This window comes from Miniopterus schreibersii (genome assembly GCF_964146895.1).
Source record: "Miniopterus schreibersii genome assembly, chromosome: 10".
Classification (NCBI taxonomy): domain Eukaryota; kingdom Metazoa; phylum Chordata; class Mammalia; order Chiroptera; family Miniopteridae; genus Miniopterus; species Miniopterus schreibersii.
Genome location: NC_138110.1, coordinates 60222416 through 60233631, shown reverse-complemented (window position 1 = coordinate 60233631; position 11216 = coordinate 60222416). Strand labels below are relative to the sequence as shown.

Below are 11216 nucleotides of genomic sequence, written 5' to 3'. Positions count from 1 at the left end.
CCAGTGAGGATTAAAAAAAAAAAAAGTACTTTGAAAAGTGTGAGTGACTTGCCAGATGGTAAAATATTTGTTTCATTGGGAGAAAAAGTGCTAAACGGTACTAGCAAAGGCCACTAATTACTAAGCATTTAGTTGTGCCCCCGGGTCTACGCGCAGAGCCCGCTCATTCCCGCGGAGAACCCGCGCTGGAAGCCGAGAGGGCGGGTGGACCCGCAGCGGGCCGCCTGGCTTACGCCGCCCTGAGGTGAGAGGCATGGGGGCACTTCCTTCCAGGTGCGCTGAGAGAACTGAAGAAGCGTGTTGGCAGCTCCTAGCACCCCCCAGCACCCCCGGGTGGGCACCGCTTCTGTGGAAGCTGTTTTCATCACGCCGAAGGGCAGCCTGTTAGAGGGCGGGCGCGCAACCAACGAAGATGAACTCGGGGGTATACTTTAAGGACTAAGCTATAATCCAGCGGCTTTCAAAGTGTGATCCGCCACACGTTACACACCGGAGCGCTTGTCAGAAATGCAAATTATTAGATCCCAGCCTAAATCTGCTGAATGAGAAACTCTGGGGGTGGGGCCCAGCGGTCTAAGATTTAAGTCCTTCTAGGCGATTCTGATTCACACTAGAGTTTGGGAACCAGAGCGACAGTCTTTAGGGTGTGTGTGTGTGGGTGTGTGTGTGTGTGTGTGTGTGTGTGTGTGTGTGTGTGTGTGTGTGTGTGTGTGTGTGTGTGTGTGTGTTTAAAAAAGCCTATAGGTGCTGGGAACAACCCGAGTTCCTCTCACCTGGGGGCAAGAAAACGGACGGTGCGGCGCAGGCCGGTCGCGGCCGGTCGGGGCGGGCTGCGGGCTGCGGGCTGTGGGATGCTGGCTGCCGGCTGGTGCGGGGGCTGCTGGGGGTTGTAGTGCGAGTCGCTCCGAGCCCGAGGCGCCTGCGCACTGGCTGCCAACTCGCTCTAGTCGCTGTGGACGGGACTCGGGACCGGCTGCCATCTTAGTCCAGGGACTGGAGAGTCGCCGCCGCCCCGAGTCCCGGTAAACACCCGCTGGCGGGCTGGGGGCCGTTCTGGGGAGAGGGGGGATAAGAGTGTCCGAGGAGAACGAGGGGTGGAGGAGTGCGGCGCGCAAGCCGGGGCCCAGAGGCGCGGCTGCTCCCTCTTCCCTCGGAGCCGGTGCCGTGGGGGCGCGGGGAGCTCCGGCTAGTGGCTGGGGCCGGGTGGGGGGTGGGACGGCCGGACGCGCCGAAGGGCCGCTGTAGGGCTGAGGCGTCCGGCGCTTCTGGCCTCACGGGCCCCAAGTTATGGGAGGGTTGGGCCACGGCGAGAACCGTCAGGGTCCGGACCCGCGCCCCTCGATGCTGTCCGGGGCCACCCTCTCGCGGCTCGGCCTTTGCGCGGGGCCCGGCGGCGGCGGCGGCCGCCGGCGCGGGCGACGTGGCCCTTTAAGGGGCGGTGGCTGGGCCCACCTGCCACCCGGCTGGCCTTGTGGAGACTTTTTGGAGCCCCGAATCGCGAGGGGGCCTAGCGCAGCGGCTGCGTCCCCTTGTGTGTCTCACTCTCCTCCCTCCATTGTCCCTCGGCGTGGTGGTCCCGGCCCGGGCGCCCTCCTTGGTGCCCGCTTCTACCGCGGCCCCGCCAGCGCCAAGTTTTGCAGACGTGGAACTGTCACTGTCCTCCCTCCTGAGAGTGCCCTTCTCTTGACTAAAGGGAAGAAAAAAGGAGCCGTGAACCTGTGAGGGTCGAAACATGATGAGGACAAGACTTCGTGAGGAACTCAAGGTTTAGATAAAAACACAGGGTCTGTGTCCCGAGGTTGAGTCTGAAATTAGAGATGGAATCAGGGGAACTTGCAAAAGCTACCCGAAATTCATGATTCCCCAGTAACAACTCAGCTTGTCTCCTTGGTTATGTTGTATCTTAATCTTGTGGCAGTTACTGCCGTCATCCTACAGCTTCAGTTTACGTTTTAGGGGAGCGAGGGGTGGGGAAGAGTGGGATTTGCCTTCGAAAATTACGGAGGCACTGGAGTCAGCCACCTCTCGTTGCGCTTAGGCGGGGTCTCAGGCGTCTGCCCCGAGTGCAGTCGCCCTAGGGAGTGTGTGCGGCAGAGTGTATTTATTTCCACCCTCAGAACCGGCTCCGGGCTGCTACCCAGCTGCAGTGAGGCTCTGGGGCAGGGCTGCTGAGAGCCTGCACCGTGCGCTCATGGTTTACTCAAGCCACAGTTTCTTCATGTTTAAGATTTAGAGACGAAGGTGGACATTCAGCTGTTTTTTGAACGATGAATGTAGGTTTTGGGTGTGTTGAGTCCAAAAGGAATTCCTTCATCTTCAGCATGAGTCCAGTCAACAGGAGTATGATGTGAAATAAAAAGCAAGTGCAGAATACTTCTGTGGTGTATTCTAGTGTATTTCATTTCTACATTATTTTTTTTAAAAAAACCCAACAAACCCATCTTCACACCTATTGGAAGAGACGGACAAACAAGTAGTCCCCAAATTTGACCGTTAGAGTAATTAGGGGAACTTTTTAAAATCAGAAATTAATTCCAGGGTCTCACCTCCTGAGATTGATTTATTACCTCTGGGTTGGACCTGAAGAATTTGCTTTTAAAACATGCCTCAGGCAATTCCGATAGTTTGGAGAACCACAGAGGCAAACAATTCTGTGGACCCATCAACGACAGCTCACAAAAAAAGCCTTGAGCTAGAAGAGGAAGTGACCAGTTTTGTCTGAGGATGGCCAGAGGAGGAGAGAGGACCTGCCCATGCACCTAATTTGGGTCTTAGATGATGAGTGGGAGTGTGACAGCATAGGCAGAGGAGACACCTTCATGCTGTGTGTAAATGCAGAGGCTTGTGGAAGAAAAAGGGTTCAGGGAGTAGGGAGTGGGAAGGGGACCGAGAGCATTATGGGATGTGAGGCCAGAAAGGTAAAAGGAAGCAATTACATGGAAAGTTCTAAGTATTATGCTAAAAAACTTATGTTGTTAGCAATAAAAACCTATTTTTAAACAGGTAAGTGATATGAATACATGTGGTTTTAGGAAGATTGCTCCAGTTAAGTGGAAGAACAGCTATTGCAGAGGTCTGAGTGAGAGGTGAAAAGGCTTGACCTTGGAGAGAGGCTGTGGGGATTGGGATTGGGTTTAATTCTTTACTAGTGCACCATTGTTGACATAATTTTGGATGAGAATTTTTTTAGAGCCAGTCTGGGTAAAGGGCTCCTTTCCTGTCAAAAGAACCCATGGACAAATCTGAATAATATTGCCAGGCTATATATGTTAATGGATCAGAGTGATTGTTCATTAGCATCTTTCAAAAATTAGAAAGAACCAGATCGGGTTCAATTTGGAGGAGAACTTGGGAGATTATACTGAAATTTTTAACTGTCAACATTATTGATCTAAGCCTGTTGGAAGTGTTTTTCTTCCACCCTCAGAAACTTGGTGTTAGAATTTTAGAGTTGGAAGAGAGTGCAGAGATTATCTAGTCCACAGTGGCAAATATATTTTGGCTTATGGGCCAGTTCTACTTTGAAGTAGCTTCTAGAAGCAATGTGTTGAGAAGGATTTTGGTTATATGGGTTCTGTGGGAAGGGGAGTTGTGGTTGCTTGGCGATGCCGCCTATGGACATACTTCTCCAGCAGGAGGTGTATGTGCTAAGTGTGTGCTATCCTTAGACTAGTTCTTCCTCGTTTTCTGTTTGTTTGTTTTTAAGAAAGTCCAAAGCAAGTTAAATTATTTACCTAAACCTAGTTAAGAATCAGCAAGAACTAGAGCCACGTTTGTATCTCTTAGTTCTCCAGAATGTACCAAGGTAGGTGTGTACTATTAAATGCTAAAGAGCTGTGGGTGTTACACCAAAGGGAAAAAGGCTTTTCTAGTCTGTGCCTCTTGACTATTTAAGCAAGAGTTTAACAAGGAACTTTGTCCTAGAAGTAAGTTTTGTTGTTTTCATTCTGGCCTAAGAAGTTTGTGCTGGCACTGATAAGAAATATTACCTGTTTTTTTTGTTGTTACTTCCTTTCTTGCTTCTCATCTCTCTTTCAGTTTTGGGTTTTGGGTATTGGTTTCCTTTGTATGAGTTAAGGAAAAAGTGTGTAAGGTTATTTTTTTTTCTGTATTTATAGCACCTAGCCAGATTCTGGGCTCATAATAAGTGCTCAGTAAAGGCATGTTGATTTTTGTGGCTGTAAATGATACTGGCTTTGAGTCAATATAAGTTAGCAAGGGTGGGGGGTGTTTGCCGAATTGAACTGCAGCATTCTCTGGTTGGGAGGTTGGCCCTCAGCTGAAAATGTTGGAAACTAGTCCCACAACTAGAAGTACGTAGTTAACCAGAAGCTATTCCTGCCTGCCTTTCTTCAGTTTAGCAGTGCACTTTCCTTGGAAAACAGCTGCCAGCTCACCTCTTTTGCTTTTTTCCAGAACTGGCTATTGTCAGATCCTTGGAGTGTTTTCTTTTCCTATCCCTAGGAGCTTCCAAATTGCAAGGACTGTCCTTACGGTGACTCCAATCGGTAGAGTATGTGTTTACATGGCTGTTCTCATTTTGCCATGTGGCCGTCCTACTTAGGTGGGCATTACCCCATACTATGTATGAGTCATTTTCAGCTACCTTCTTATCCTGCCTTCCCCATCAAAAACTACATATGCAGTGAAACTTAAAAGATGTTGTGCTGTTAGATTACCAAGGTCATCGCTAATTTGACACATTTAACCATAGAAGCAGTGTGTTAATGGACCCTTCTTTCCCTCTCAGGTAACATGCATTTAACAGTGGCCTTCTGGAGACAACGCCTTAACCCAAAGAAGTGACTCCTGACTTGAACGGTGAGAACTTCAGGTATGGTGGCATGCCTGTGAGAGACGTTGTGGCATAGGAATGGTGCAGAGGGTGAGCCTTGGTCATGTAACTGCTGTGGGAGGTATGGAGAGAGCACTGTTGGTGCTGCCTACATCAGTTGGTTGAAGAAATAGGCAGTTTCCACCTAGATCTGGAAACCCAAAGCTTCTTTATGAGAGTTAGCACATGAGCCATACTGTGCTCTTAATATCCTCTGACTTTTCTGTTTCTTTAGCTTCCTTAGATATACACACACTTTTCCCATTTGTGCTGTTTTGTTTGTTTTTTTAGAAAGAGAGGACGGGAGAAGGAGAGAGAGAAACATGGATGAGAGAGAAACACCATTGATCGGCTGCCTCCTGCACTCTCCCTACTGGGGATCAAGCTGCAACTCAGGCATGCGCCCTGACCTGGAAGTGACCTCTTGATTCATGGGTCCCACGCTCAACCACTGAGACACACTGGCCGTGGTGTGCTGTCTTTTAAAAGTTTATCTCTGTATACTTGTCTAGGCATGTGCATGTGCATGGTGAAAAAGTGTAGGAATTAAAAAGAAGGCAACATTATGCAGTGGAAAAAGAGTGGAGGACTTGGAGAGAAAAGGTTTGGGTTCTTACTTGGTTTTTCCACTGACAAACTGACTTTTTACAGATTATTTAATCTTGCTGGGACACAGTTCGTATCTGTAAAAAAGATGTTTTGCTTCTCACCTGCCTCCCTGGGGTTCTCAGGATCAAATAAAATAATACATATTAAATCTTTAGAAAAAAATGAGTTTATAACTTAAGACATTATCTAGATCTACAAGGTGGAAGAAGTTGGCAATAATATTGAAAAAGAAAACATGAGAATAGGACAGATTCACTTTAAAAGATTGGGGGAGAAAAGGAAGGCTACTGGATTTATAAAAAAGTAGAACATAGAAAAGACAGAGCAGTAAGAGAATGGGGGGGAGTAAGCAGAGCAGGTGAGTCGGTAGGTGAGCCGGCTGAACAGGGAGAGGCCCCTTATGTTTGCCCGACCTTTGCCTTGCTGCTATTCGTTGTCATTGTCATTACCACTTTCCTTCCATAAATGTTCCATCCGTATTACTCATCTGTGTGACCCTTTGTGTTTATTTTCTTTGTTAACTAATTGCTATGTAAATTCTTTTTTTCCCCTTTTTTTAAGGATACCTTTATTGATTTCAGAGAGAGGAAAGGAGAGGGGGGGAGAGAGTTGAAACATCAATGATGAGAGAGTCACTGATCGGCCGCCTCCTGCATGCCCCCAACTGGGGATTGAGCCTGCAACCCGGGCATGTGCCCTGACTGGGAATCGAACCCCGATCACCTGGATCCTAGGTCGACACTCAACCACTGAGTCACGGCTGGCCGGGCGCTCTATAAATTCTTAGAAATCAAGGCTGTGATTTGCTTATTATGGTGTTTCAGGATCAAATATGTACTTAATATGTCCTTTTTTATAATTATGGAGAGAAAAGAAGGAGATGGTGGGATGCTTTATGAGAGATACTAGGAAAAGGAATGAGTAATAGGAAAAGTAGATAAAGAAGAGATGGTGAGCCCGGCCGGTGTGGCTCAGTGGTTGAGCATCGACCCATGATCCAGGAGATTCCGGTCAGGGCACATGCCCTGGTTGCAGGCTCGATCCCCAGTAAGGAGTGTGCAGGAGGCATCCAGTCAATGACTCTGTCATCATTGATGTTTCTATCTCTCTCCCTCTCCCCTCCTCTCTCTGAAATCAATAAAGATATTTTTTTAAAAAGAAGAGATGGTAAGAGGAAGAATTCTTAGAATCTGACAATGAAAGAAAAGACATGAAAATGAAAAATACATGTATAGAGAAAAAAGGGGGGGAGAGTGGTGTTATCTGCAGTAAAGGAACAAGGCAGCTTTCATTTACTTAATGGTGATGTAATACCTTACAAAAACTTATGTTCTGGGAAAGATCGTCCATACCAAATTTCTTTAAAATATTTCTAAAAGTATCTACTTTATCCTGAACTCACAAAGTAGTTCTTTGTGGAAAGAAAACTGGGCCAACATTCAGAAGAACTGGGTTCTAGCCTTGGGTTGCTTGTTACTTAAATTCTGTGAACTTGGGCAGTTCACTTAACTCTCTCTGGGTCTCTGCTTCCTCACTTGTGTATTGAAAGTATTGAACATGATCTCTCAGATTCCTTCTAGCTCACTCTTTGATTATACTTAGTACTTCATTCACCGGCTTACTAATTTTTCATGGCTTTGTTTATACCACAATATAGGACTGGTTTCAGAAATACCTTATAATAGCATTTCATAATATCCAGTGCTTTATAATTGAGAAGCCATTTTAAGTTCTACTTTAAACAGTAGGAAGAGACTTATAGGAAACCTAAGTATAGAAATATTAAGTTTGTAGTATTCAGCAAGCATTTATTGAGCTCCTGTTGTGTTAGGTCCTAAGGGGTACTTAATTTAAAACCCTTGCCTCAAGGATTTTGTGTTCTTGTCAGGGAAACAAACTTGGCCACAAGTAATCATTGTAAAAAGCAAGGTGATATAATAAGGAATGCATTGGATTGCAACTTAAGATACTAACTTTGGATTTCTTGGTTCAAACATAATTAAATATATGTTAAATGCTGTTCTGTGCTAGGCATTACAGGGAATCATGATGAAAAAGGAGACCCTGCCATCAAGAAACTTGCAATTTTTTTTCATGTCTGCAAACTGATTACCCCGATAGACTCCCTACCCCACAAAAGTGAAGTTTTGTATTGTTTAAAGTTTGAAGCTAAGAATTCATCTGCATGGAGCTTACCTCATTCCAGAAATGTCTAATAACGTACTTGCTTTCTGAGAAGATACATTTTATTGGGTTCTGCAGCTTTTTCTCTGTCAATTACAGGACATTTTTTTCTTTTGAGATAAGGAAAAAGATCCAGAAATTTAGGTGAACTTTGGTTTGCTTCTTAGTTATTTTTGCAAAGAAAGAGTAGACTCTAAAATTTAGTCCTTTGATCCTTTGTTTCAGAGAATCAGTTTACTTGGTCACAGAAGAAAGGATGCTGGTCTGAAGGAATCATATTGTAGGGGTGAACCGTGTACTGGAGTTAGATTGTCTGGTTTTGAATTTTGGCTCTACCATGTATTAGCAGTATGACTTTGACCACGTTGCTTCAGTTCTTTGTTTTTAAATTGAGGTAAAATTTACTATTTTAACCATTTAAAAATGTATAATTCAGTGTTGGTTCACTATTGATCTAGTGGGGAGTGTAGACCAAGTATGGTCTGAACATCTTAACTTTTTTCTAAAGAGAAGCTGGAAATCCAGATTCTATGAGAAATCTTTATTTTTAAGTGTTGGCGACTTATGAATTCATAATATAAACACTGTGGGCCAAACAAATCACCACTGTGGGCTGAATTTGTCTTGTGGGTTACCACTCTGCAACCTCTGATCTGAGGCTTGACTTTTTGCAGCGTAACCCATCTTCCCTGCCCTCTGGGAAGCAAGTCCTTACCCACATAAAGATTTAAGCAATACCTCAAAGCAGTCTAGGGCTGAATGAGGGGTATGCAGAATAATTATGAAGACAGAGAGAAAAAGGGAAGCTATTTAAGACTGGGATTCAGAGTGGACCAAGGGGCAGAGGCAGGAATGGACTTGAGATGGTGGAAGCACAGTGAAGAGATTAGGTGGAGTTTAGATTAGTCTGGAGAGGTTTTGTGTGGGCCTGGTAATAGGAGAAAGCTTGGAATAATTAAGAGACCAGCCTTCTTATTTATTTTTAAAATATATCTTTATTGATTTCAGAGAGAGGACAGGAGAGGGTGAGAGAGAGATAGAAACATCAATGATGAGAGAGTCATTGATCGAGCCCACAACCCCGGGCATGTGCCCTGACCGGGAATCGAACCCGGATTGCCTGGATCCCAGGTCGACACTCAGCTGCTGAGCCACACCCATCAGGGCCAGCCTTCTCATTTTGAGATAACCTTAAGTCCTGTTGGCTGACAAAATCAGATGGTAATTTATGAAGATTTATTTGATAATATTGAGGTCTGCAGTATTTACTAGGGTCGGTGGGGTCTGGAGTCAGGAAGACTAGGCTAAGGAGGTGGTAATGGTAATAGAAAGGAAGGGACAGATGCTCGTCTAAGAGACAAAAGTTTATATTTGGGTCACCCTGTGACAGTGGGACCTCGCAGTAGGTAATTTTGAAAGCTTTTTTCCTATTCACTTTGTAAAAACTGGGGTATGGGAAGATAATACTGTGTGTACAGGCTACGCCTCTTTTTTCATGTTGTGGATCTTCCTTCATTCTCAGCCTCAGCACACTCCTAATGATGGATCACATACACAGTCTTATGAGTTCCTAGTTTGCACAAGTAGAATAGAAAGAAAAGGAAGTTCTTAGGTGCTATATAAATAGTTGAAGGTTAATTAGTAGTATAACTAAATATTAATGCTGCCAGTCTCTGTCGGACTAACAATTTTATAAGTGTTCAGATGAATTAGGTAAGTAGCAGGTCTTTATCTACAAATATATAACCACTTAGGAGTTTGCTTTTTGTTTTATGAAACTAGTATTTGAAAAGATTATGCTTTTGAAAAATGGTATAATGTGATGGTTTAAAGCTTAGGATTTGCCCAGTCGGTGTGGCTCAGTGGTTGAGCGTCGACCCATGAACCAAGAGGTCACTGGTTCGATTCCTGGTCAGGGCACATGCCCAGGTTTTGGGCTTGATTCCCAGCAGGAGGCATGTGGGGGGCAGCCCATCAGTGTTTCTCTCTATTCTTCTCTCTAAAATCAATAAAAATATTGCCCTGGCTAGTGTGGTTAGAGTGTTGGCCCTCGCATCCTAGGGTCTCAGGTTCGATTCATGGTGAAGGGTATGTACCTGGGTTGCAGGTTCCATCCCTTGCCTGGTCATGGTGTGTGTGTGGGAGGCAACCAATTGATGGGTCTTTCTCACATCTATATTTGTCTCGATCTCTCCCCCCCCCCACTCTATAAAAATCAATGGAATCCTTGGATTATTAATTTAATTAATAAAATTAAAATTTTAAATAAATAAATAAATAAAGCATAGGACTTGGATTGCCAGCTCCAGCATTGTACTATAAACATAGATACCCTGAGCTTCAATTTTTTGTATGTGTGAAAAATGGGCATAATTTCTATTTCCCATGGTTGTCATGAGACTGCACATTAAAAAAAATGCTAAATAAAATGCTAGCTGTTATTAGTAACCTTGTTTAAAAAAATAGAAAAAGGAAGTATCAAAGTAGTTCAACAGCTTATCACATTTCTAGTTTTGTATTTTTGGTGATTTCAGTTAACCTTTGAAAAGTTTCATTAGACGTTAGTTTATATGTGGAATTTTTGTATCTACAAAGGTTTGGAAACACTGACAAATGGTTTGCTCGTGGAAAAATTGTAGAATTTTGCTGCAGAAACTTGACACAATAATTAATTTATGATTCAGAATGTTTAAAGAAACTGATAAACGTTGTAGAAAGGTGGAATGTGTTTATTCTGTATCACTTACGAAAGTGATTTTTAGGATTTTATTTTCACCAAGCTTTTGTTCTGTTTATACTTTCCCGTGAAAATTTTCTTGACATACACATGGAAGTTATTCCTTATTTTTGCCTACTATGAAAAATGTAATGTTGTAACTAGCCTTTTTAGTAATAGAATAGTGTGTTAGATATAGCCTGAGTATTAAGAATATTTGAGATATAGCAACATTTCCCTCATTGATAAATAAGAGTACTGAACTGAATCTCTGAAAAGTACACAAAGTTGTCGCCATCATAGAGATGTAACAACAGGGTCAAATTGAGCTAAATCTCATTTCATGGAGAAGGAAATTTTTTTTTTTTCTCAGCACTGCCTAACCTAGTTTTTGGAGTTCATTTGTCCTGAATATTAAAAGGGATTTTCAGATGGTTCATTTAATTATAGATCTGCTTTGGAAGTGGGAAGGAAAGGAACAAAAGAGAGGGATTAGCTACATTTACTTATGTGGAATGTCAGTAGTCAAAGGAAAGTCCTAGATTATCTTTTTTTTGGAATTTTTTGGAGGAACTAGATAATGTAACTGCAGAATGTAACTACTACTGCTTTCCATTGTCCAGAATGTTGCTGACACTTATTTATCTATGGTCATCTTCTCCCCCTTTGTCTTTGCCCTTGAGGGTTTATACTTTTTCTTTTTTAAAAAAAATATGTCTTTATTGATTTCAGAGAGAGGAAAGGAGAGGGAGAGAGATAGAAACGTCAACGATGAGAAAGTCATTGATTGGCTGCCTCCTGCACGCCCTCCACTGGGGATCTAGCCCACAACCCGGGCATGTGCCCTGACTGGCAATCAAACCTCGATCTCCT

General features: G+C 43.8%; 1 protein-coding gene across 2 annotated transcripts in view; it reads left to right on the top strand.

The window, feature by feature from the left end:
* Window positions 1-940: 940 nt before the first annotated feature.
* ITCH (itchy E3 ubiquitin protein ligase) overlaps window positions 941-11216 on the top strand; it is a 94774-nt gene continuing 84498 nt past the window's right edge. Inside the window, exons 1-2 of one of the 2 annotated variants that reach the window (XM_081148924.1) lie at window positions 941-1022; window positions 4751-4834. The gene's annotated coding sequence lies outside the window, so the exon portion shown is untranslated. The remainder of the gene's footprint in view (window positions 1023-4750; window positions 4835-11216) is intronic. The other variant, XM_081148925.1, reaches the window with a different exon arrangement.